Here is a 26712-nt window from a genome sequence, read left to right on the forward strand (position 1 = left end):
GGATGACAATCTGCCCAGCATGAAGTAAAGAGAGGGGCTGTTGTCAACTGATAAATTCAAGTTCTTCGGACAGTCAATCTGGACAGCGAGGCCCCAACCATCATGTTTTTCCCCATCTCAGGGTTCTTTTGCTAGAGTTACCCAGATAATTGTGGCTGGTAAAGGCATAGGCTTAGCATGGACCAGTTTGGGAAAGGAAATGTAGTCTTCTCTGAATCCGGTCAGTGATGTAGAGCAGGAATTTTCCTGCATTTTTACAAAACGGAGAAGCTGTATTAATAGACTCTTTAAAAATGCATATGATAGAGATGATGGTGGTGATTTGACAACAAAGCTCAGACCAGATTTGTGAAGAAAGGAAGCCTACTTTGGGTTTATCTTGGTCTAAACAACCAAACTGCGGCAGAGTTTTGGTAAACATCTTAATTTGATCAGGATAGGCAACCAAACCATATCATTCCAATCAAAGAAATTCACATTTGTTATGTAAACTGAACAAATTAACCAGACATTTGCTAAATTTCCTCTTATTGTTGTGTGATGGAGCCAATAATTATTGAATTACCAACTTTCTTGCCTGGAATGAAGATATGTGGAAATGTGTGAGTTTTTATATGTATATCATGCTGCATGTTTACTTCCCCCTTTTTAGACAGTGATCTTTTTGAGGGAAGGGTTTTATCTTTCATTTCCTTTTTAGTACACCCTCTTCCTCTTCCCATAACTTCTAATATCATGTCAGATTTAAAAAAGATATATATGTATGTGTGTATATATATTTTTGCATACGTTTTCACATATTTTATATATGCATTTAATAATAATAATAATAATAATAATAATTGTGGTATTTGTTAAGTACTTACTATGTGCCAGGCACCGTACTAAGTACTGGGGTAGACACAAGCCAATCAGGTTGGACACAGTCCCTGTCCCACATAGGGCACACAGTCTCAATCCCCATGTTGCAGATGAAATAACTGAGGCACAGGGAAGTGAAGTGACTCACCCAAGCCCCCACAGCAGACAAGAGGCAGAGCCGGGATTAGAACCCGCGACCTCTGACTCCCAGGCCCGGGCTCTATCTACTCTGCCATGCTGCTTCTCATAATTCTTTGTACTCAAAGAACACATTTTCAGCTGAAAAAACTCGCCTGAAAATTCCAATGCAAGATCTCACCGAACCCACAAAGACTGCCCAGACTGTCAACTTTGCCACTCCTGGCACTATTTTTGCTTTTGCTTCCCTGTTTAATGGTTCTTTCAAAGCTTCTGCTTAAAACCTCTCTTTTCTTGATTGCACTGTGCCATCATTCCCACTATTCCTCTAGAACATCCAGTTTTCCTAAGCGCAAGGCTTTTGGTCTTACAGAAGGAGAACTCAGAAGGAAAACTTGCATTGTACCTAACCGTTTCTTTGGGTACTGCATCGTGCTCTATTCAGACAGATGCACTTTGTCAGAACGTTTGTCAATCCTGCCATCTTTTCTTTACCTTAGAAGATTGATCAAATAGTCGGTGATTTACAGCTTGGAATCTCTCTGGCTCAGCTTTATAAAGGAAGAAAGAACGAGGCCAATTGCTTTCTTTGCTACAGATGGCACTCAAAAGTCTAGATACTCAGGAGTCCACACTGGTAGATGGGGTTCAATTGATAATAGACTCCACTGAAGGTTGCTGGAGAGATCTGAATTTGGAAAAGGAAAAATGAGTCAAGCCCCTAAAGTGAGTTGCTGTACGGGGGCTGTAATTTAGGAAGTGAGATTTTGCTCCCGGGAGGGGGGGAAAAGAAACCCTCAAAATATGATGTGCTGTTGATAAGGTTTCTCGGCTTTGGTGACTGGTCCATGCAGACTTAATTTTCCCCAACTGTTATGTAGTATAGCTACTGATATATTACTGAGACTGTTTTGCCAGGGTAGTCCTGTTTATAGGGGCCCTCATGGCAAAAAACAGCACCCAGATCTTCTGTGCTCCCTAAGGTGCCCTGTGAATTGTACCTCCATGTGCTTTGCTGAGGGAAACAGCCCAGACATCCTACAACCTTAGTCCAGTTTTGCTTTTTATTTTTCTTTGTTTTTTTTCCTTTTTTCATGTAATTGGCTCATCTTCCTCTTTAACCCTTTGTCTCAGCTACAGTTTCCTGTCTCTTACAAAAAGGTTTTAATTATAATCTAAACCCCATTCATTTTCAACGCATACAAAAGAAAATAGTTTCTGTAATGGCTTTCAATTGCATCAAGGATACTGCTTCTATTTTTATCTGACATGTCTTGCTGAAGCCGTTTTACGACTAATTTTTTTTCCTGTTTTCCCAATTGGATGACTTAAACCCTGTTCTTGAGAGGCAGATGTTTCCAGCCCAGTTTATTGGGTTCACAAGAATTACAGTCATTGACAGCACTGACCTTTGCTGAGAGAATCACCGGCACTTTAATTCTAATGAGCTGGCACTCAGTGGAAACTGCCCTTTTCAGCTTTATCTCTGTACCAGGAACTTGTGGTTAGGTATTAGACTTCTTGATTTAGAAGAACAATATGGGTTCATGCCCTGTTCTAAAACTGAACCTTGTTTTCTGAGCAACATGTTTTCATGATCTGGCATAATTTCAGTGGGATGAAAGGGTCAAGCAAAAACTCCTCACTATTGGCTTCAGAGCTCTCCGTCACCTTGCCTCTTCTTACCTCACCTCCCCTCTCTCCTTCTACATCCGAGCCCGCCTTCTCTCTGTGCCTCGTTCTCACCTGTCCCGCCGTCAACTCCTGGCCCGTGTCCTACCTCTGGCCTGGGATCCTAAAATGCCCTCCCTCCTTAAATCCACCAAACTAGCACACTTCTCCCCTTCAGAGCCCTACTGAAAGCTCACCTCCTCCTGGAGGCCTTCCCCAACTAAGCCCCCTTTTCCTCTGCTCCCCCTCCCCTCCCCATCACCCCAACTCACTCCCTTTGCTCCACCCCCCTCCCCACCCCACAGCACTTGTGTATATGTATACATGTTTATAATTATAGTTGTATTTATTTTTATTAATGATGTATATATATCTATAATTCTTTTTATTTAGAGTGATGCTAATGATGCCTATTTATTTGTTCTGATGTCTGTCTCCCCATTTCTAGACTGTGAGCCTGTTGTGGGCAGGGATTATCTCTATTTGATGTTGAATTATACATCCCAAGCACTTAGTACAGTGTTCTGTGCACAGAAAGTGCTCAATAAATTCGATTGAATGAATGAATGAATGAATGAATGAATGAAAAGGTTTCTTGTAGAGCCACAGTTTCTGGGCAATAAGGGATCGATCAGTCAATCAGTGGTATTAACTGAGTAGTTACTGTGTGAACTACAGACTGAAGGAAATTTACTAAAGACAAAATAGTTCATTAGACCAAGACACCGTCATAGCCTTAATTCAGCCGTGCAAATTTGAACATGTCTATGATTCAGGGCCCCGGTGAAATCAGCCAGATTCCAGAGGAATACCCAGAGGCAACTGAGGATGTGGGGAGCGATGACGGTGAGTACCTTAGTGGAGAACATTCAGCTTGTGGAGCAGGGTTCCAAGCCAGAGTCCGGTGGCTCGGAGATTGGAGTAGAACAAATACTTTTAGGCAGAGAGGGTAAAGAGGTCATATCCCATCTCTGGGCAGAAATAAAAACCAGGTTTCTTCTGACTCCCTTTCCTCATGAAATTGTTCCCTCACCAAGAGGGCCATGGGTTAGAGCTATTAAAAATCAGGAGGAAAGGAGCCTTGGGACTCCTCTGTTGTTTGTGCTAGTCCCCTTCCCTTTTTCCTCAAAGCAAATGGCCTGATTCTAGCCTGCTTCCTACCTTTGCTGCTGATTTTCTTTGTGACTGGGTGGGTCATATGAGCTCTTTCTCCCTAGATGTCATTCGTGGAATGGTGATATTGGCAATCATCTGCAGAGCAGTGGTACCAAGAAATTTTTCAGCTCCAGGCCCAGGGTTCAGCTCAGCCATAAGTTGTTCATATTTTTCAAACAGAAAGTGCCTAAGACTAAAGAAAGTTCACAAAGCCAATTGAGGACAGAGTAAAGCAGAGTTCTCCTCACTTCCCCAGCAGAAAGTGTTTAATAGAGTGTGCTAAATTAAGATAGGTGATAGAGTTTGGGAAAAAGTGTTAAGTACTGAGAAGAACAGAATTGCAGTACAGGTGGGAAATTAATAATGACGAAGGTTCAGAGTGCTAAATAAGCTGTCTGAATTGAGAAATCCTGCAAAGTGCCTTCAATTGTATTTGAAATTCTTATGACTTGTGTTCAAGGTTAAATAGAAACAAAGGTTCAGTAGAGGGCATTAAACTGTGACCAGTGTGGGCATGCTATAACAGTAAAAATGAATGCAGTCAGTAGCTATTACAGGATATTAAAAAGGAGAGAATTTGAAGAGATGAAAGAGTGAAACACGATTAAAATGACTGATTCATTCCCAGTCCCACAGTTCTGAAGCCCAAAGGTATGTTGTCTGCTTCAGGACACATTAAGGCCCAGACACATTTCCACATTTCTCAGTTGGAGCTTTTCAAATGCAAAAGATGAAATAGGACCACTTAAAGTATTGTAGAAAAGCAGCCTGATGTTGATCTGGAGTATTATTAAGCCTAAGTACTGCTGGGGTAAAATAAGGATCAAGCGTAGAAATATGGATGAGTTCTCACCTGAAAAGTCATATTCATTCACTCACAACAGAGCAGGGCATACTTTCATTCAGTAGTATTTATTGAGTGCATACTGTGTGCAGAGCATTGTACTAAGTGCTTGGAAAGTACAATTCGGCAACAAATAGAGACAATCCCTGCCCAACAACGGGTACACAGTCTAGAAGGGGGAGACAGACAACAAAGTAAAACAAGTAGACAGGCATCAATAGCATCAAAATAGATATAGAATTATAGATATATACATATTAATAAAACAGAGTAATGAATATGCACAAATATACACAAGTGCTGTGGGGCGGGGAAGGGGGTAGAGAAGAGGGAGGGAGTAGGTGCGATTGGGAGGGGAAGAGGAGCAGAGGAAAAGGGGGACTCAGTCTGGGATGGCCTCCTGGAGAAGGTGAGTTCTCACTAGGGCTTTGAAGAAGGGGAAAAGAGCTAAGTATACCCAAGTTATTGCGAATGTAACCCACCTTAATGTTTTGGACTGGGCTTCCCTTTTTTCAGCAAAATAGTAATAAGTATTTCTCACTTCTACTTAGGAACTCTTGAAATATAATCAGAGAAGCAATGTGGCCTAGTGGAAAGAACATAGGCCTGGGTCAGAGTTCCTGGGTTCTAATCTCAGCTCTGCCACTTGTAAGTGTGACATTGGGCAAATCACTTAACTTCTCCCTTCATCTGCAAAATGGGGAGTCAGTGCCTGTTCTCCCTCCTTAGACTGTGATCCCTATATGGGACCTGATGTTCTTGTATCTACCCCAGATCCTAGTACAGCACTTGGCACATAGTAAGCAATTAACAGAAAACCACAATTATTAATCTTCAAGACCCTTTCCAAATCTCCAATGTATCTTAGAAAAACTGACAAGGGCTACATTGCAAGTTCAGTCTGTTCTTGAGCCCCTCTTTGGGAAAAGGCTTTATAAAGCCAGCTGCCGCTGTTGAGCTGTATGTGAGTCTATGGTCTGATGACCATTTAGCCAGCAGTGTCGCGGCCCAGTTCAGGTCACTGGATTTAACCCAAGGAGACTGCTTGGCCCAGTAAACTGAATGGAACCTAACCAATAGGCTCCTGTTCTGGTGAGAGCAGGACTGGAGTGCAATATGGATAAAAGACTGAGGCCAAATAACATCAAGGAAAAGTCCAAGCCAGAGAAACTTCTGGATCTGTTATATAAAATGCATGACAGGCAGATTATATAATTATGGTATTTGTTAAATGCTTACTATGTGCCAGGCACCATGCTAAGCGCTGGAATGCAAAGATTCCCAAGTTAATGGCAGAACCACTTAGAGCTGCTCTTTCAGAATGTGCTTATTTGCCACTGTTCACCATTAGAAATCACTTCATAGTTCCATCCTTCACAGCTTCCTCCAGTAATAATAATACTCTCCACTTGTCTCATAGCATTGTGTGGGCTCATGAGACAATGCTGGCAAGGTCTCTTGGAAACCTCGTCGGAAGGCCCTCTAAAAATAAAACTAAGAATATTTTCTTTATCAATCAGTATTTTCATTTCCTAGAATAGCTGGACAAAGCCATGACAAGGACACAAAGCTATTCCACAAGCCTCTTTCTTCCATGTTCAGATGTACAGGTCAAAGGATTCTGACTCTCTTTTTCTCTTTATCTCATTACTCATCCAAATTGAACATCTTTGGGCCCTATCCCTTTCCAGCATGTTATATGGAAAGAGCGAATATGATCTTGAAAGTGATGTAACATAAATGCTGCATGAGTCAGTCATTTTTATTGAGTGCTTACTGCATGCGGAGCACTGTAGTAAGCATTTGGAAGAGTACAATATAACGGAGTCGGTAGATACGTTCCCTGCCCACAACGAGCTTTCAGCCAAGAGTTTACGGTCTAGCTTATAGTCCACATCCACCCAAACCTGCGTTCCTTCAACATTTAGTATAGTGCTAGCGCTCAATAAATATGATTGAATGAACAATTAACTCTCCCTAGTCTAAAGCAAAGGCTTGATTCAGCTCTTTTGATTCTTTCTGCTAATACAATTCCTTACAATGACTCAGTATAGAAAACCAAAGCCTTTTCCGCCTCCAGCTGATGATGCTCCTCTCTCCCTCCCCATCACATTGACCTGCACATGGGATATATCAAACAGGAAAGCATACTTTTCAAACCATATTACCATTAAAACCAGCCATCCATCATTTAATGCACAGACAAATGACTCATCCACGACACTTCCAGGCGGGAATCACCACTGCCATCGCTGCCTTGACACAGGGATAAAGAGAGGAGGATGTTGAAATGGAAAACTAGGTCATGCCTGGGGAAAAATCCCACTACCAAGCATAGAAGTGAAGCACAGGGTAAATCGAAATGTTCTCGCCTCTGGTCTCCAGAAATATGCAATCCAGTGCTCTTAACTGCAGAGGATGTAGTATTTATTTGAGGATAGTGAATAGTCATTTGTTTTCATTTTGTGCTTAAATAAGCAAGCATCACCTCCCCTCAGAATTCCTTGATCCATGTCGTGAATAATAATGAAGCGATTACGTCTAGGAAGCTCCGGCAGTATTGTTTCGATCAATTGTCATTTCACATCAAACAGAACGGAGCTGATTGTATTATGAAGTCCTGATTAGGAAAGAAATAAAATTGGGATTGTTCATAGATTACTATAACACCAAACTGTTATTATCAATGACTATTCATTGGAGATGGTACTATTCAAGTATACAGGTTTTACATCGACAGGAGAAAACAGGTCTGATTGGCATTAACTAAGCACAGAACCCCCCCAGAAGCCTCAGTATTAAGAATGTTTGAGTAAGATGAGTTTCATTCATGAATTCATCAGTATTCACTGAACCCCTGGTTTGTGAAAAGCCCTGTACTCAGCCTTGGGAGCATTCAATAGAAGGAGAAGCAGAACCTTCTTGCCCTTGAAAAGGTTAAAATTCTTATGTATAATCAGTACCCTCTTAGACTGCAAGCTCCTTGTGGCCAAGGAACGTATCCACCAACTCTGTTGTACTTAGTACAGTTCTCTGCACATGGTAAGGAGGAGCAGCATGGCTCAGTGGAGAGAGCACAGGCCTGGGAGTCAGAAGGGCCTGGGTTCTAATCCCGGCTCCACCACATGTCTGCTGTGTGTCCGTGGGCAAGTCACTTCACTTCTCTGTGCCTCAGTTAACTCATCTGTAAAATGGGGATTAAGAGTGTGAGCCCTCTGTGGGACAAGGACTGTGTCCAACCAGGTTAATTTGTGCCTACTCCAGTGTTTAGAACAGTCCTTGACACATAGTAAGAGTTTAACAAGTACCATAATTATTAGTATTGTTATTACAGTTAGCACTCGGATAAATGACATTGATAGCACAGCACAGATTTCAGGATTGAAAGATTTTAAATATTCCATTTTGCACCCCTAGTATGGTATCATATAAATTAATTTTGGACAGAAATTAATATTAATTATATTAATTATAATTAATATTATTAATTTTTGACAGAACTATAAACTCACAAACCATTCAAGTAAAATTACATCCGTTTTCTAAGGCCCAGTACTTCCAAGAGATTTGATCCCACACTGGAAAATATTTTTGGACAAATAAGCAAAAATAGCCCCAAGAGAGGGCCCTTCAAGCAGAGCTTTGGACGAGACTTCAGTGAGGTATATTGTGTTCACTCTGTGCGTTCAGATTGTACACACCAGAATTATTCTACCCAAATATAATTTCCAATTAAATTGTGTGCTTCACTATTTAATAACATATTTATAAGCACTTCCCCGCTTGTCTCATTTTGAAATTTTAAAGTGCTCCTAGAAATATCCAGACCACTTTATAATTCTCAAATGAGACAGACCAAGAGGGGGCGGGAGGCTCATAAATATTGTACATAAAAACCAAAAGCGTCTCCTAATTACTCCTCTCTGCTTATTGCTTTGTTAACTCATTCTCTCATAAACACGTATATTTCCCTTTGGGCCAACAGTGAAGTGAAGAGAAATTACTGAGAGCGTATTGTGGGCAGAACAGTGACACCCGCTACCCCCACCTCCTGCCCCTCAGTTACTTAGGGAATTGTGAAGGAGAAGACACTGCCCTCAAAGGTCTTACAATCTCATGGGAGAAGCAGGATTAATACAGTTATGAAGCATAAAAATGGATAAGAATTGCACCATAGAAGAACTGAACAGAAATGATTAGTGTGAGGTCAGAATACATAATCAAAATTTATAGCAATAAGTAAGGGCTGAAGTTGGTGGCTATTCTGACCCAAATGTACATCCTCCTGGAAAATATTTCATCACTTTTGACACCCATAGAAATTGCCCCTGGTCCTAGGGTTGGAGGAAGGTGGGAAGATGGGGCTTTCTAGCAGTAACCGGAGCAGATTTGAAGGGAATGAATGGAAGAAAGGACTTGGGCAGCGGGGCCTAGTGGATAGAGCATGGGCCTGGGAGTCAGAGGACCTGGGTTCTAATCCTGACTCTGCCACTTGTCTGCTCTGTGACCTTAGGCAAGTCACTCAAATTCTCTGTGCTTGGGGATTAAGACTTAGAACCCTGTGTGGGATAGGAACTGTATCCAACCTGATCTTGTATCTACCTCAACGTTTAGTACAGTGCCTGGCACATAACAAGCACTAAAGTACTATGAAGAAAGGCAGTTGGGAGGCAGTCTGCCTGCATCTGTTGCTGGTGCCTGGGCGCAGAGGTAGGCCCAGCCATTTCCTGTAGTGTCCCCCCTTTCACTGCACCCCCAAACCAAACCTATCTCTGCAGCCTTAATTACTCTCCACCTGTACCCTTCAGGCATGTTCAGCCTCCCATGAGGCTCCACAGCTCTTCTTGGGGCAAATTCACCTTCCCCCAGAAGAAACTAAAGTGGTGAGCCCCTCTCATGGCTCACAGGCTAGCCCCACTCTTAGGACCTGTGTTGTCTTGTTCCAAAGCAGCTCTGCAGTAGGCAGCTAAGTCCTCAAAGGGACCTTCCTTTGGGCAGCAAACGCTTCTCAGGCAGCTTTGAGAAGTAGTGTGACCTAGTGGAGAGAATTCGGGCCTGAAAGGCAAATGATCTGGGTTCTAATCCTGGCTCCTCCACTTGTCTGCTTTTGATCTTGGGCAAGTCACTTAACTTCTCTGTGCCGTAGTTAACATCTGTAAAATGGGGATTAAGACCATGTATCCAATGTGGGACAAGGATTATATCCAATCTGATTATCTTGTATCTACCCCAGAGCTTAATAGTACCTAGCAAATAGTAAGCATTTAACAAATACCATAAAATGGCCAATACAAACATCTTAAGTAAATGTACATGACTTTCTCATTAAACATTCCCCCCACCCTCTCTCTCCCACTTTGAAACTGCTCTCTGCCACTGGCCTAGCTTCAAAAAAGGGTTCCTATTTCCTCTCATTAAAAACTGAAGCTATTGATCTTTCAAGTTCAACCTCTGTAGCAGATTTTGCCTTCCGCTCGCTAGCCACTGACCAAGCTAGGAATAAAATGAGTATGCTTTTGCTTGACTCTCCCTCCCTTAGTCGAGACTGGTAGAATGGTGGAAATTCTCCAGGTGTGACCGTGAGAGGGTAACACCCTCAATACTTAGATATATTCCCTTTTACTTGGTTACTAACCCTGTTTGAAATTTATTTTAGATTTTTAACTCTTTGAAAACAATCATTTATTGAGTGCTTACTATGTGCAGAGCACTGTAGTAAGCACTTGGGAGAGTGCAATATAGCAGTCCAGACCCATTCCCTGCAGGATTGTATGTAATGTATCATACTGTCTCAAGTACTTAGTACAATGCTTTGCACATAGCAAGCCCTTAGTAAATACCACTGATTTTTCAAAAGGTGAAAGAAACCAGGAATAGAATTCCAAATTATTTAATGATCTTCAAGTGTGACAGTCATGGCCAAAATCTGTACCCTATTTGTCTGGAAGAGTTCTTGTGCCTAATTTACATCGAGAGTAAAGCTTCTTTGAAGGTTAAATGGAAGAGAACCTGGCTCGTACAACTTGAAAGTGGTTCCTCCTGGTCCAAAAGGGAACATAAAGGTCAAGATTTGAGGGGTATTCAAGCCTCATCCATTCCTGCAGGATTTTGGCCAACTTCCATTTTCCCTCAAGGTTGCTGGTGATACTGGCAAGATATGTAGTTGGATTTGAACCCTGAGCTTGTCTGCAAGGATTAACTATCTAGAAGAATATCTTCTGGAGCTCAGCAGCTTTCAAACAGATGCCCTGACCTAAAACCTGTCTCCTTCACGTAAAGTCATAAAATATTGTAGAAACTTTTTAACACACTTTTGATCTCAGCCAACTCCAAGCACATTGTATCATTATTGTTTTAAAATGTTTCGTGGAACACACCCATTCTTCATAAGCAAACACTTTTTTCTATTTTTTTCCTGGAACCTGAAGACTCCAGACAGTCTCCTAAGACGGGTAATAAAGATATCAAGCCATATGGCTAAGTGGTTATGAGAACGCACGAATGTGTCTGTTACATTTGCTTTCGAGAATTTTCATTAATAAATAAACACATCCCATAAGTGTGTGGATAAAACAAAGGTAAGGCGATTCACTTTTAAGCACTCAATACCGAGAATAATAAATGATGCAGTTGCAGGGACTTTTCCTGTAAGTTTCATGAAAGCCTCATAAATCTTCTTATCCTCATTTTATTCATTGTGCTGGCTTTTCCTGTTAAAACCCCCGACATACACACAAGTAAATATCCACCGGCTTTGGCCCAGAGTTCACATCTCACGGACAGCTAGGAAAAGTCAGGCAGCTGGGCCAGAGAGAGATGAAATAAATTCTACTCTTTGGTATTTTTGCTTGTATTTACAGAAAACTGTATGGGAAGGACTGGGGAAACTTTTGAGTGACAAGCAGGTGTTCGTATCTTGTTTATCCAGGGTTCTCTTTTGTTGGAAGGAAAGTGGGGTGCCTATTTAGGGACAGAGTGGATTAGTAAATGTGAATAAGGCTAAAGATAATTTTGTTATTCAGATGGTTTTTGAAATCCAGTCGTCATCATCATCAGTGGTATTTGAGTGCTAACTGTGTGCAGAGCACTGTACTAAAGTGCTTGGGCAAATACAACTGCCCAGAGTTGGTAGACACGTTCCCTACCCACAAGGAGCTTACAGTCTAGAGGGAGAGAGAGATATAAATATATAATTTATAGATATGTACATAAGTGCTGTAGGGCAGAGGATGCCCTCTATTCTCTGGGGCTCTCCGCCTGGTTTATGCCCTTAAAACCATAATCCACCCACCTTCCAGACAGGTGCTTTTCTGAGCAGCACAAGAATGTGGTTCCCTCCAGATGCACAATCACACATAAACAGCCAAATAAACCCAGGTCTCCTAAAATGAGATGGTTACAATCCTGCTAAACTTCACACTAAGGAAAACTCACATTATAGTAGGTGACTGTGCTGATGCCATGAGCCCAACTGATTTCTTCCGATGACACGGCTCAGGTTGTCAGAAGAACTTTTTCCTAATTTTTTAACTGCATTGTAGTCAAAACAGAGAGTGAAAACTCATGGCAGACCTGAGTGTATCGGGATTCTCTTTAGCAGGTGTGACCAGAGTAAAGTTCCTCAAAACCCTGGATGACCTCTGACTTGCAGTCACCTCACCCACTCTCACAACCCTTAGTAGCCATTGCAATGCCCGAAGGTAACTTAACTGGAAGTACTCCTCAGGGTTAAACCCCTCAGTGGTTAGTAACTCAGGAGGGGCAGAGAGGGACTAAGCCAATCTAGAATGTCATCTATCCTGAGGTGAATTGTCATTGCTGTTCCCACCTTTCCATGAAGTACGGTGTAACATTTCCAAGATGGCATTCACGCGAACACATGGCTGGCCTCTGAATATTGATCTTGAGAGCCCATGGCATGGGCAGGGAATGCCACTGCCCAAACCTCTTATCCCCCTCCACTTGGCTGGGTCCTCCAGGCTCTGGCTTCCCTCAATCTGGGCATGCAGCCCTGCTGGGAGTGACTGCAGTCTCCTTCCTAAGTCTGCACCCTCTGACTCTGTGCTGTCATCCCCACTTCCCTTCAAATGCCCACTTTTGCCCACCTCCCCCAGCCCTCTGTCATTGTATTTCCCACTTAGCTGCCAACAACTTCTGCTGGGGAGGTGGGAAGGGAAGCTGAAAGAAGGGAAATCAATCAATCAATGATATTTGAGCACTGTGTGCAGAGGACTGTAAGCCTTTGAGTAAGTATAATGCGATAGCATTGGTAGGCTCGATGGCTGCCCACAAGGAGCCCCCAGTCTAGAGGGGAAATCAGTGATCCTTTGTCTCTTAAAAAAAGGACTCGTGCTAGAGGTGTTTTTATTTCAGGCAGTGAGAGGGAAGCCAAGATGAGAGGGAAGAAGGATCACTGTAAAAATGGAACAAAGGTGGTTGCCACTCATCAATTAGCCATTGATATTTACCGAGTGCTTACTAGGTTCAGAGCACTATATTAAGCACTTGGGAGAGTACAATACAACAGAATTAGGAGATATGTTCCGTGCCCATAATGAGCTTGCAGGGGGGAGATGCTCATGTGCATTGCCCACTTCTAGACTGTAAAGCTCCTTCTGGGCAAGGATCTTGCCTACCAACTGTATTTTGCATTGTTCTCTCCTAAGTCATGTACAGGGTTTTGCGCATAGTACATGATCAATAAATGCAGCATGGTGTAGTGGAGAGAGCACAGGCCTGGGAGTCAGCAGGCAATGGGTTCTAATCCTGGCTCTACCACTTGTCTGCTGTGTGACCTTGAATAAGTCACTCCACTTCTCTGGGACTCAGTTACCTCATCTGTAAAATGGGTATTGAGACTATGAGCCGCACTTGGGACAGGGACTGTGTCCAACCCTATTTGCTTATATCCTCCCAGTGCTTAGTATAGTGCCTGGCACGTAGTAAGTGCTCAACAAATACATTATTATTGTTATTATTGTTAATAAATACCATTGATGCTGGTGAACTGGCAAGGACTCTGCACCTGACTGGTGACCATCTTTATATAAGGTCTAGCTTGGTCACCAATCTGTTAATACCCCAAGAGGTAGCCATCTTGAGTGGGTCAGGAGGCTTTCTGCTACCCAAGCCACATACTACCCTGAGGTAACTGCTTTTCATGCGGATGGTCTTTCTCTGGCCTTGGTATACCTGTATGGCTATAAATTGTCTCCAGATATGCTTGTGCTTTCTTTAGCAGCCATTTTGAAAACCCTAAAAGAAAAGGGACTATCTAGTAATGAGCATTTGGGAGATTAATTTTAAGGTATAAACATAATCTGTGCCAGGTTTTAAACAATCCAGTGCTCCTTTATTTTAGTAATCCTGTTATGGTTTACAAAATATGCCTTCATTTGCTAAAGGAAAATAGTCTTTAGAGTGTTTGAGTTGAGAATTTTTTTCCCGGTCCTCTTGCCTAAAAATAAGGAAAGAGACTTGGGGCCTACTTCAGTAGTTATGTTTATTCAATAGACACACATGATTTCCTCATAAATATAGAACTAAGTTGCCCTTCAGTCGCATTTTTCAAAGCACACTTGGTAGTTTATTCAGTCAGCAGGCCCAGGGGTTTTTCCCAATACCTTAGCTGAGCTAGAAAGAAGGACACCTCTGTGGGGTGCTCCCCTTTACTTAATCTCATTTCCAGATGCCAAGCTAGAAGAATAAGCAGTGAATAAAAACCACTCTGAGGCATATCTAATTCACAAGATAAACATAAGCTACTGCAAAGAAGTGTGGGATCATTACCATGGAGAAAAGAAAATGAAAACATGGATTTGTCTGAACAGGAGGAGAAACTGTAACCAGGAAAATAACTGAATTTTACTGAGACAGAAATAGGTGTTGAATGATTTTTGAATAAATCATCACATGATTGAATTAGCTATACTGAGTATTGATTCACACATTGTCATTTCTGAACAAGATTGGGCAGTTTGTAGTCAGTAAAACATCCTGTGTACGGTCCTCTGGAAATATATTTTTTAAAAAATTGTTTGTTGTGGAGATATTGTAATCATATTTCTCTTGACACTTCTAAAGTTTCTTAATAATTATTATTAATTAATCCTGCCTTCTCCCCTTGTCTGTTGGGTGACTTTGGGCAAGGCATCAAACTTCTCTGTGCCTCATACCTCATCTGTAAAATGAGGATTAAAACTGTGAGCTCCACGTGGGACATGGACTGTGTCCAACCCAATTTGCTTGTATCCACCCCAGTGCTCGGCACATTGTAAGCACTTAACAAATACCCACCATTATGTGCTAGAATGGGTTAAAGATGCCATACGTGTTTAATTAATTAAAAGGAAACGAAAGTATTCCTGTGTTGAGTCCAGTCTTCCTGTGGACTTGAATCAATGCCAAAACATTGCTTTCCATGAGGGAAATTCCCTGAGGGATGGAGGCACCTACTTCCACTTGATGGATTACTTCATTGACTGCTATACTGTGCTATAGGAGTTTTGGTTAGTTGGAGTGAGTCAGTCACTTTAACAAGATTTGCTACTTGCCCCCCGCCAGAATGTTTGGAGCCCCACTATAAGGAGTGCTGTCCTTGAAGCCAGAAGAGCTTTATTTTCAGGACCACAACTATGAATAGGTGTGAATTCTCATTCCACAGAGTGGCACATGCTCCCAGATTTGTCTTAGGGTGGTAATTCATCTCTTAGGGCCAATCCTAAAGAAAGACATAACTTTTCAGAATGCTGCTGCAGACAAATTCAGCTGCTCATAACTAATAGAAGAGTTTTATCAGTTTCAAAACATCAGGCAAAATGAGCATGCAATCGTGCAAGATTATCACCATTCTAGTTAAGTACACAAACAAATGTAATTATCATTTAATTCATAAACCACAGTAGGGTAACCTTCATTATTAGATGGCATGTTTGATTAACAAGACATCTGGAAGCTGAGACATTCAAAGGATCACGATTACTCAGTTCATGCATCTTACTCTGAATTCATGGATGAATTATGGGAAATTCTCTCAAAAATACACTCATGGATGCATTCTCACTATTGGGCAGCATCATCTTCGAACCATAGGGCAACTCTGCTCCAGCATACAATCACACCTTAGTTGTATCAGGCATACAGTCTTGAATAAAAGGTCACCATCACTGGTGTCTTTTCTCTGGAATACAGTCACACCTGAGTTTTTCTATGGCATTTGTTAAGCACTTACTATTTTCCAGGCTACTAAGCAATGGGATGGATACAAGTTAATCAGGTTGGACCAATCCATGTTTCCCCACAGGGCTCACAATCTTAATCCCCATTCTACAGATGAGGGAACTGAGGCACAGAGAAATTAAGTGACTTACCAAAGTCCCAAAGCAGACGAATGATGGAGCCAAAATTAGAACCCATTTCCTTCTGTCTCCCAGGCCTATGCTCTATCCACTAGGCCATGCTGCTTCTCTGATACAACCTTGTTTGTAACACACACATTCTCTCTCTCTCTTACACATGCACGCATACACACACACACACACACACATCTCTTCCTCCACCCCCCACCCCGCCATTTCCTAAGCAAACTCATACTTTTGAATAAAAGCTCACCATCAACTAGTTTCTTCTTAGAACACCTTCCATATACATTCTTAACTCCTATTTTATTTTCTGCCTTCATTTTTCCAGTATGGAGGCACAAATTTAATCTATATTGGGGCAAGTCACTTATCTTTTCTGTGCCTCAGTTACTACATCTGTAAACTGTCACTGTGAGACCCAACAGGGACAGGAACTGTGTCCAACCTAATTAGCTTTTATCCACCCCAGCATTTAGTACAGTGTCTAGCACTTAGTAAGGGCTTAACATTTATGACCTTTGAGAGTATGATTTCTGTAAAATGAAGGGGATGTAATCCAGTTTGGAGGAGGTCAAAAGAAAATTGGAGAATAATTTGAGATAATGGGTGTAGACAACTCACTAAAGGCTATTGGAGAGGAATAATCGGAAGGAGATGGGGCGATAGCTGGAGGGGTCAAGGGAGGTTTTTTTTAGACTGGGGGAGACAGGAGCATATTTGAAAGCAGTGGGGAAGAAGCCACTGGGGAGCAAGCAGCTGAAGATGGTGGTCAGAGAGGGAAGAAGGGAGGGGGCAAGTGTTTTGATAAGGTGCGAAGAGATGGAGTCAGATGTGCAGAAGGAGAGGGTGGATTTTGAAAGAAGCCAGATCTTCCCTTGAGATACTGCTGAGGAGGATGGGAGAATTGAAGAAGAGGCAAGAGGAGGGAGGGACAGGAGAGGAGCAGGGGAGATTTTAGGGAGTTGACCCTGATAGCTTCAATTTTCTCAGTAAAGTAGGTATCCAGGTCATTGGGGTGAAGGATGGGAGAGGTGGGGAGGATGGGTTTGAGGAGGGATTTTAACACCTGGAACAACTGGAAAGGGCAGTGGGCATGGGTGTCACTAAGGATGGAGAGGTAATTTTGCCAGGGAGAGGAGAGGGCAGAGTTAAAACACACAAGGATGAACTGAGGTGAATGAGGTCAGCCTGATACCTAGATTCCCATGGCAGCTCATACACTGAAGCTAAGGAAGCTGACTGTGGAAGTGGACTCTCCATCCAAACTGCTACTATGCTGATCCAAGCACTTATCCTATCCCATCATGATCTGTATCTGCCTCCCTGCTGATCTCTGTGCTTCCTGCTTTTCCCCACTCCAGACCATACTTCACTCTGCTACAGCCTAGATCATTTGATCAATTTTCTAAAAAAACCCATTCAGTCCATATTTCCCCACTCCTCAAGGAACTGTAGTGACTGCCCATCCACCTCTACGTCAAACAGAAACTCTTTACCATCAGCTTTAAAACATTCAATCAACTTTCCCACTCCTACCTCACCTAACTGATCTCTACTACAGTCCAGCCCACACATTTCACTTCTGTAGCGCCAGGTTGCTCACTGTGCCCTGATCTTGTCTATCTCAGGGCTGACCCCTTTTCCATGTCCTCCCCCTGGCCTGGAACTCCCTTCCCCTCCATATACACCAGACCACCACTCTCCCCACCTTCAAAGCCTTATTAAAGTCATATCACCTCAAAGAGGCCTTCCCCAATTAAGCCCTCTTTTTTCTCCTACTCCCTTTCCCTTCTGTCGTGTGTTTGGATCTGTGACCTTTGGGCTTTTGTTATTCACCCCACTGTCAGCCCCATAGCACTTATTTACCTTTCTGTAAATTGTTTATATTAATGTATATCTCCCCCGTAATCTCGAAGCTTCTTATAGGCAGGGAATAGGTCTACTAACTCTGGTGTATTTTACTCTCCCAAGTGCTTAGTACAGTGCTCTGCATGCATAAGTGCTCAATAAATACCATAGATTGATTGATCATCACATTATACATAGTTCAGGGTGATGAAATGTCATCACATATCATGACAGGACCAACAGTCGACTAGTTCTTTGCACAACAGCTCCACAAAGGTTTTATTTTGTTTGATTCTTCCACCAAAAAAAAAAGGGTTACTGGCTCTGTTAGGGTGTAGCTTTCCAGCTCCTTTTTCTAAGAACATTAGAGTTACTGAACCCTAGGACTACAGAGTTTTCCGAAATCATCTTGCCTTCAGACATACCAAATAAAGCCCTATTTTATCTTCATAAACCTCCAGAGAGAGTCCCCACTCTCCCCTCAGTCACTTGATTCGCCCAGTGCAATTTTCATTATTAATCAACTCTCCTTTGTTCCCTTCGGGTCTTGATGGGATTTGGTTAATAAGAAAAACTTAGAAGGAAAGGGTAAAATTATAAGAGCTATGAAGGGGCATAAATATGTGATGATTACATTCAGGAAAACATTGGAAACATGAGTGTCAGAAGGGACCCTTACTCTCTGTTTCATTATTTAGAATGGTTGACTCCAAGGCTGATCTTCCAAAACCAGTAAATTTCTAACTGAGCAACAGGCAGGAATGGGGATGGAGAGAAGCGAATTGTTTCACCGAAAGGGATCACAGGGACTTTCGAGTCAGTTATTACCCAACTCCAACACTTATTTTTAGATTTAAGAAGTCAAACCTCTGATCAGCATGGTGTAGTGGATAGAGCATGGGCCTGGAAGTCAGAAGGTCGTGGGTTCTAATCCCGGCTCCTCTGCTGTCTGCTGTGTGGCCTTGGGCATGTCATTTGACTTATCTGTGCCTCAGTTACCTCATCTGTAAAATGGGGATTAAGACTGTGAGCCTTATGTGGCACAGGGACTGTCCAACCCGATTTGCTTGTATCCACCCCAGCCCTTAGTTCAGTGCCTGGAACATAGTAAACGCTTAACCAATACCATTATTATTATTATTTATCTCTCTCCTTGATTTTTCACTTGTCCTCCACTGCTAGTTGAGCAAATCCGTCAAGTCAGCACTTGGAGCAATAGGGTACAGTGGATGCTTAATAAATGTGAGTTGATAACAGTGAGAGTGACTGCCTAGAGAAGGCATCTCTACAGTGCCCAGCGCTTATTACAGTGCCCCAGGGCTTAATAAGCACTCAACAAATACCATCATTACTAAATTGTTCTGAGAATATGCTGCCTTGGAGATTTGAATGTTTTTAGAGTGTGTTTCAAACTTACTGAAAGCCTTCCTGAAGCATGGAAGAACTCGGAAATTTTGTCTGACTACCCTAAATACTTACCACAGTGCTCAGTAATTCAGGTGAAAGAGCGAAAAAGAAAAAGAACCACCATTTGTATGGTTTGTGTGTAGTTTCAACCAAAGAAATAAGGCAAACAGATGGTAAAGCTGCCGACCGAGCTTTAATTCCTTAAAGACAGCAAGGTGGCTTCAGTCTCTCTTGAAACCAACTGGGATTGTGCCTGCCTTCATCCTTTATGTGCTTAATGTAACTGTGCTATGGTAGATGAGGCCACATTCCCTGTAAGAATCCCTACAGCATTTAGAATGCAGTGATTTATGGGGTGAAATAGTCTTTTTCTAGCTTGGCTTATTCCAGTAATCATACCATTAGGCAATCTTTTGTAGATATTTCTTGTTTTGTTACAGTGATTTTAAGGAGGAAAAGTTTATTGTAGTAGAACTGGTGGGCTACTAAGAGTAAAATATTTATTTTAAGGAAGATATCGACTTACAAATGAAAACAGGATACACATTTGAAGCCTGATTTCTAGTGACAGTCTATTTAGGATATTGACTAAAGTCCTTTCATGCAGAAAACATTTTTCTTGTCAGTTCAGATACACTGGCTTTTATAATAAGCTAATATGATTTCCTTTTTTAACCTTTGATTAGGGAATCACAGACATTTGCATTAAAATTCAAGAGAGCTGAAGACTACCACATCGATCTCAACTTCCTCATGGCCCTCTCGTACTCACGGAAAGATGATTTAGAGAATGTCAAGAGTCTTGGAATGATTCTAATGAGGGAGAGAGAAAATCACTTCAGATTTACAAACTGGTAAGAGCTTGTTTGACAGAAAGGGCAATTGTATTTTGTGGATTTGTTTTTAAAAAAATCAACTTCAATGAGTTTCACTTTGTTCACTGGCTAATTTGTTAAAAATATTTCTGCAGTGAATTACTGTTAAGGCCCACACTCGCTGAACCAGTTCATAAGGTATAATAGCACCTTATGAGTTTAGATGAATTACTAAAGAGGATGAAAGACAATCAAGAAAATCCAAACATCTCTCCAGACAGCTTTTTTAAAGTTTTAATACTTTGTTCATAGTTATATTGAATATATGTTCACTTGAGATTATAATTTTTTTCATATATTTTGAACTGATCTTTGTTTGCCCAGAGGACCAAATAGGAAAATATGTATCATCACTAAGACTTGGTGAATGTCTTCATTCAAAAGCATTCAACTCATTCAGTAGCATTTCATTTACTCAACAGAATTTAGTGAATACCTGCTTTGTGCAGAGCAGTGTACTAGTTGCTTTGGTGAGCAACAGCAAAATTATAGTCCCTGCTTTCAAGGAGCATGCAATCCAATGTGGAGTATGAAATCTGGTATCTTAATAGATCACTGTAACTCAGTCTTCTTATACATGTGGTAGACTGTACACTGTAATAATAATAATAATGATAATAATGATATTTGTTAAGCACTCACTATTTGCTGAACACTGTACTAAGTGCTGGGGTGAATGCAAGCAGATCCTCTTTGGGGCCACAGTCTCAATCCCCATTTTCCAGATGAGGTAACTGAGGCCCAGAGAAGTGAAGTGACATGCCCACGGTCACAGCAGACAAGCAGCAGAGCCGGGATTAGAACCCATGACCTTCTGACTCCTAGGCCCATGCTCTATCCACTACATCATGCTGTTTCTCACAGCATAGTGCTTCTCTGTAAGGCTCTAGTGGCCAAGGATCGCGTCTACCAACTCTATTGCAGTTTCTCCACCGCCATGTAGAGTGCTCTACAAGTAGCAAGCACTCAAATACCATTTACTGATGTAGTTAATAGCGCCTTATCCTTTATGCCATCATCCTGGAAGGAGCTCAGTGTTTATTGTTAGGCTCCTGGATGTGTCAGATGCTCAGCATTGTTCTTATTTTCCCCTTTTCCCTCTGCTCCTCCACCTCTCTCTTCCCATCCTCACAGCACTATACTCGTCCGCTCAACTGTATATATTTTCGTTACCCTATTTATTTTGTTAATGAATTGTACATCGCCTTGATTCTATTTAGTTGCCATTGTTTTTACGAGATGTTCTTCCCCTTGACGCTGTTTATTGCCATTGTTCTCGTCTGTCCGTCTCCCCCGATTAGACTGTAAGCCCGTCAAACGGCAGGGACTGTCTCTATCTGTTGCCGACTTGTTCATCCCAAGCGCTTAGTACAGTGCTCTGCACATAGTAAGCGCTCAATAAATACTATTGAATGAATGAATGAATGGAGATCCCACTGATCTAAAAGGAGCTTCCAGGAGTTGCTAAGAGTCAGGCAGAGGATTTCACTGTGTCTCATATTCTTGGAAGGGAGGGAGGGAGGGGAGGAATGATATATACCATTCGAATAAATAAGAAAAACAAAGGCCTGGAAAAAAAAATTCACCCAAGAAGTTAGAGGTAAGTGATCCTATTTCTAAGTATTAATTAGACTATAGACCTAAAGATGATTGATTTTGATGTGATCTTTCTTCTTTGGAACTGAGTCATCTAGATGTATTTCTCCTTTATTGTACCATGACCTGACACTTTATGTTTAATTTTAAGGGGCAGTTAGGTGAATGGGTGTGTGGGACAGAAAAAATTTTTCTTGATATTTTACACAAAAACTGTGAAACAATTCAATAAATAAAACACATTCCAAGTAACAAGAATTTCAGGAAGGTTTCTGAAACTGAGTAGTTGCTGGGTATCCAGGGCGAGTTGTAAAGAAATAGAGAATACATAAACTGTGGCAGAATAATTTATCATAGAATATTTACTTATTTCACATATGGGGAAACCATTCAATATCATTTAAACTCCTTGTCCTATATAAAATCTCTTCTATGTTTCTTTTTATACTGTAGTAAAACCTATATCAGATAATATAAAAGGCATTTGGAAGCTAATATATCTATGAAATGTTACAGCATTTGTACTCGAGACATTGATTTGAACCATAATTCACAAAGCATATTTTACTAAGCTTCTATCCACATTGCTCATCCAGTCTTATAGCAGAGCAAACAAACCTAGCACCTGGGAAATCAATCAGAATCTTCCCTGTTAGAGGGTAGGAATCCAGACATACATCTTTTTTCTGCTGTCCTCCAAAGCCACTTAGCATAGTTCTTGTCTTATCACATTTTATTAGCATTTTATTGGTATATTTATCAGAATCAGTCTAAGATGTCTAAAAAGAGAGGGTTTGTGGCATACCAGCATGGGGCCGTAAAAGGCCCAATTTTGCATGCTTTCCATTTCCTCTGTGGTCTCTAGATTTGGAGTATTTTTCATACTTCCATTTCTGCTGTCACCTCATGCTCAAAGCCAATTGCAGTTGTTAGACATGCCTAATATTAAGGGAAAGGGCAAAAAGCCATCTTAGCGTAGTGCTCAACTTCACCTCATCTCAAATGCAGTTACTAAATACATTTACTCTGAGCTGACTTCTGCAGCTTTTAATATTCAAGGTTCAACACTCCGGCCAGCCAATGGAATTAGAGAAACTGAAGGCGAAGCTATCATTACTGAAAGAAGAGATTTGTTTTAAAGATGTTGTCTTACATAAAAAATATATGCATCTTATATTGTGGGAACCCCTGAACCATTTTCATAGCTATAGTATGTGATTTTTTTTTTTGGTGAGCTGAGGACATCTTGTCCTCCCTATACCCCTCAGCTCTCTATCTTCCCAGATTAGACCTTTCCATCTCCTTCCTACCAATCCCAAATGGATGAGTTCACTATTGCATCTTGCATTTGGGGAGGATACCTATGTGTCTTGATGACATCATTCATTTTTATCTCTGTGATGTCATTCATTATGCATTGCTATACCAAGCAGCATAGCTTAGTGGAAAAAGCACAGGCTTGGGAGTCAGAGGTCGTGGGTTCTAATCCCAGCTCTGCTTCTTGTCAGCTGTGTGACTTTGGGCAAGTCACTTAACTTTTCTGTGCCTCAGTGACCTCATCTGTAAAATGGGGATTAAGACTGTGAGCCCCACCTGGGACAACCTGATTACCTTGTATCTACCCCAGCGCTTAGAACAGTGCTTGGCACATAGTAAGCTCTTAAAAAATGCCATTATCATTATTATTATTATTATTATTAATGCACATACAAGCACAAGTTCTCTTTGACATCACTGTTGTTTTTTCCCAGGATCTGTAATGTAACTTGTTTCCATTGTGTACTCTCCCTCACTCTGAGGTCCAGGGACTGTGTCTGAATCAACAATTCACAACATTTAGTATAGTATTACTCGCATTGAGGTGCTTAGTAAATTGATCTATCATTCATTGAGGTGTCTGTATGTTTTGCCTATGCTGTGTCAACCAGGCTTACTTGCTTATATGTGCTGCCTTTTGTGACATCTTTCCTTAATACCTTTGAGCACTGTGCTGTTGCCATGACAACCAGAGAGAACCACAAGCACAAAGATCTATTTTTTCAAAATGTATTCAAAGAAGTAGGGGTGTGTGTTGGGGCAGGGTGTAAAGATGTATAACTAAAACAGTTACTAAATTACTGTCCAACAGACATTTGAAACACGGGACATGACGAAGTTTGATTTCAGGCAATCAATCAATCAATAGTATGTATTAAGCACTTACTGCATGCAGAGCCATCTCAGGATACTCATCATTTGCATATTCTCCACCTTTTTGATATATTCTCCACCTTTTTGATCAAAGAAAAATAATCAAATTTTAAAGAGCTTTCTGCAGCTCTAAAAATATTCCTTAAGCATACTTTATAGCACAGAAATGTTTCAGAAATTTGGATCAAGGAGGCAGAATCAGAGTGTCTCCTTTTGGCTTAGCTAATGTTTGAAGGATCGTGAAGTTTGGCAGGGTGAGAATTTAAAACAGTGCTCACTCTTCCTCTCAACTTCTTCATTAGTTTTCTCTGTTCCAGGTCATTCCATTTTCCAGACTAGTACCCTTTCCATTTTTCTCTTTACCATTCTTAATTTTCCTTGAAAAGGCCAAGGTGATTCTAATAGGCAAAAGGAAAGACTGTGAGTCAAGGGCCAGTAATGTAGGAGTATCAGAAATGGAAAGAGCCGTTTGCGAGAATGTCAAAGACTGTATGCAGTTTGGGAGAAAAAATGCTGTACTTTACAGTGCTATTTTACCTAGGGTTGATCTTTTTGATTTGTAGTTCTACAAATACTCTAGTTTTACTTGGCTGCCTTAATACATTTCAATCTAAAAAGGTCGATTTTAATGCGTTCCTCTCCCCCCAAAAAGCAAACTGGCTATCAAGGCCCCAAATTTTAAGACAAACTGGCAAGGGATAAGTTTTACGGTTGTTAGCTTTTTCCACGGATGTTAAATTCTACCTAGCTGGAGGCAGCAAACTTTATGGAATGGTTTTACCAGACGATGTGACGGGTTGCCTGGAAAATTACATGTACACTGAGATTTTACTGTAAAAATTTTTGCCTACTCCCTATTGCCGTGGAAATTAAGGTGAGACTGTCTTCTACAATCAATCGATCTATCATATTTATTGAGAGCTTACTGTGTGCAGAGCACCGTACTAAGCGCTTGGAAGAGTACAATATTACAGAGTTGGTAGACACATTCCCTGCCTACCAGGAGCTTTTAGTATAGAAGGGGAGACAGATATTAATATAAATACATAAGTTATGGATGTACACATGAGTGTTGTAGGACTCGGGGTGGGGTGAGTAAAAGGTGCTAATCTAAGTGCAAGGGTGATGCAGAAGGGAGTGGTTTTACGAGATGTTCTTCCCCTTGACGCTGTTTAGTGCCATTGTTCTTGTCTGTCCGTCTCCCCCGATTAGACTGTAAGCCCGTCAAACGGCAGGGACTGTCTCTATCTGTTGCCGACTTGTTCATCCCAAGCGCTTAGTACAGTGCTCTGCACATAGTAAGCGCTCAATAAATACTATTGAATGAGAAGAGGAAATGAGGGCTTAGGGAAGACCTCTTGGAGGAGGTGTGCTTTTAATAAGGCTTTGAAGGTGGGGAGAGTGATCATCGGATGGATATAAAAAGGGAGGCAAGAGGTCAGCAGCAAGCTAGAGTAGATCGAGGTACAGTGAGTTGAGTTTAGAGGAGTGAAATATCTGGGCTGGGTTGTAGTAAGAAATCAGAGAGGTAAAATGGGAGGGGATTGAGTGCTTTAAAGCCGATGGCAAAGAGTGTCTGCTGTGGAAAGGTGAATGGGCAACTACTGCAGATCTTGAGGAGTGGGGAAACAGACTGAATAGTTTTGTAGAAAACTGATCCAGGCAACAGAGTGAAGTGGGGAGACAGGAGACAGGGAGGTCAGCGAGGAGGCTGATATAGTAGTCACAGCGGTATAGGATAAGTAGTAGCAGTTTGGATGGAGAGTAAAGGGCATACTTTAGCAATGTTGTGAAGACTGAACCAACAGGATTTGGTAACAGATTAAATATGTGGGTTAAATGAGAGAGACGGATTGAGGCCATTGCCAAAGTTATGGGCTTGGGAGACCGGGAGGGTGGTGGTACTGTCTACAGTGATGGGAAAGTTAAGGGGAGGACAGGTTGTGGTGGGAAGATGAGGGGTTCTGTTTTGGACATGTTAAGTTTGAGGTGTCGACAGGCCATCCAAAGTAGAGACGTCCTGAGGGGAGGAAGAAATACAGGATTGTAGAGGAGGAAAAGAGATCAGGGCTGGAGATGTAGATTTGGGAATCGTCCACATAAAAATGGATGTACGAATGAGATGGCACAAGATGTTGTCTGTAAACTTAGTACCCGATCACATGTAAGATGGGTTTGGAGGCTGTCACTCCATCCCTGTTTTATATATAACTGACAGTATAATTGTTATTTCTCCATGTCTTTTGGTCCTTTCCATCCTTTCAGGCTTTTCAGTTCAGAATTGCCTCTTTTCTTGTTTCTTTTTTTTTTTTAAGTTTTTGAGGAGAGGTCATTTTTGAAGTTTGAAGGATTGGGTGATAGACTTTTGTCATAAAACAAATCAAAGTTAGGAGGAGGAGTCAATCTATCAAAATTCAGATGAAGGTAAAATGGGTGCTGTAGGCTGTCAGTTCTGTGGAATTACAAGCTTGCTGGCTTTTGCTATTTAATTTCACAGGATCAACCTTCTATCACTCACCTTGTGCAGAAACATAAGGCGAACAATAGGCAATCTTTGCAGTAAGTGAAGAAGAACTTGCTGCTTGAGGAAAAAATGGATATAAGGACAAATTATAGGGTTGACTATTCAGTCATCAGAATGGAAACATGTCTGTGAATCAATGTATGAGGATATTTAATAAGATAGGGAAAGTCATTTTAACACCTGTTTCCTGTGCAATTGAATGCACTAATGTCAATCACTCAAAACCTAGATTCACTCTCCAAG

Source organism: Ornithorhynchus anatinus, chromosome 13 (genome assembly GCF_004115215.2).
Source record: "Ornithorhynchus anatinus isolate Pmale09 chromosome 13, mOrnAna1.pri.v4, whole genome shotgun sequence".
Lineage (NCBI taxonomy): Eukaryota > Metazoa > Chordata > Mammalia > Monotremata > Ornithorhynchidae > Ornithorhynchus > Ornithorhynchus anatinus.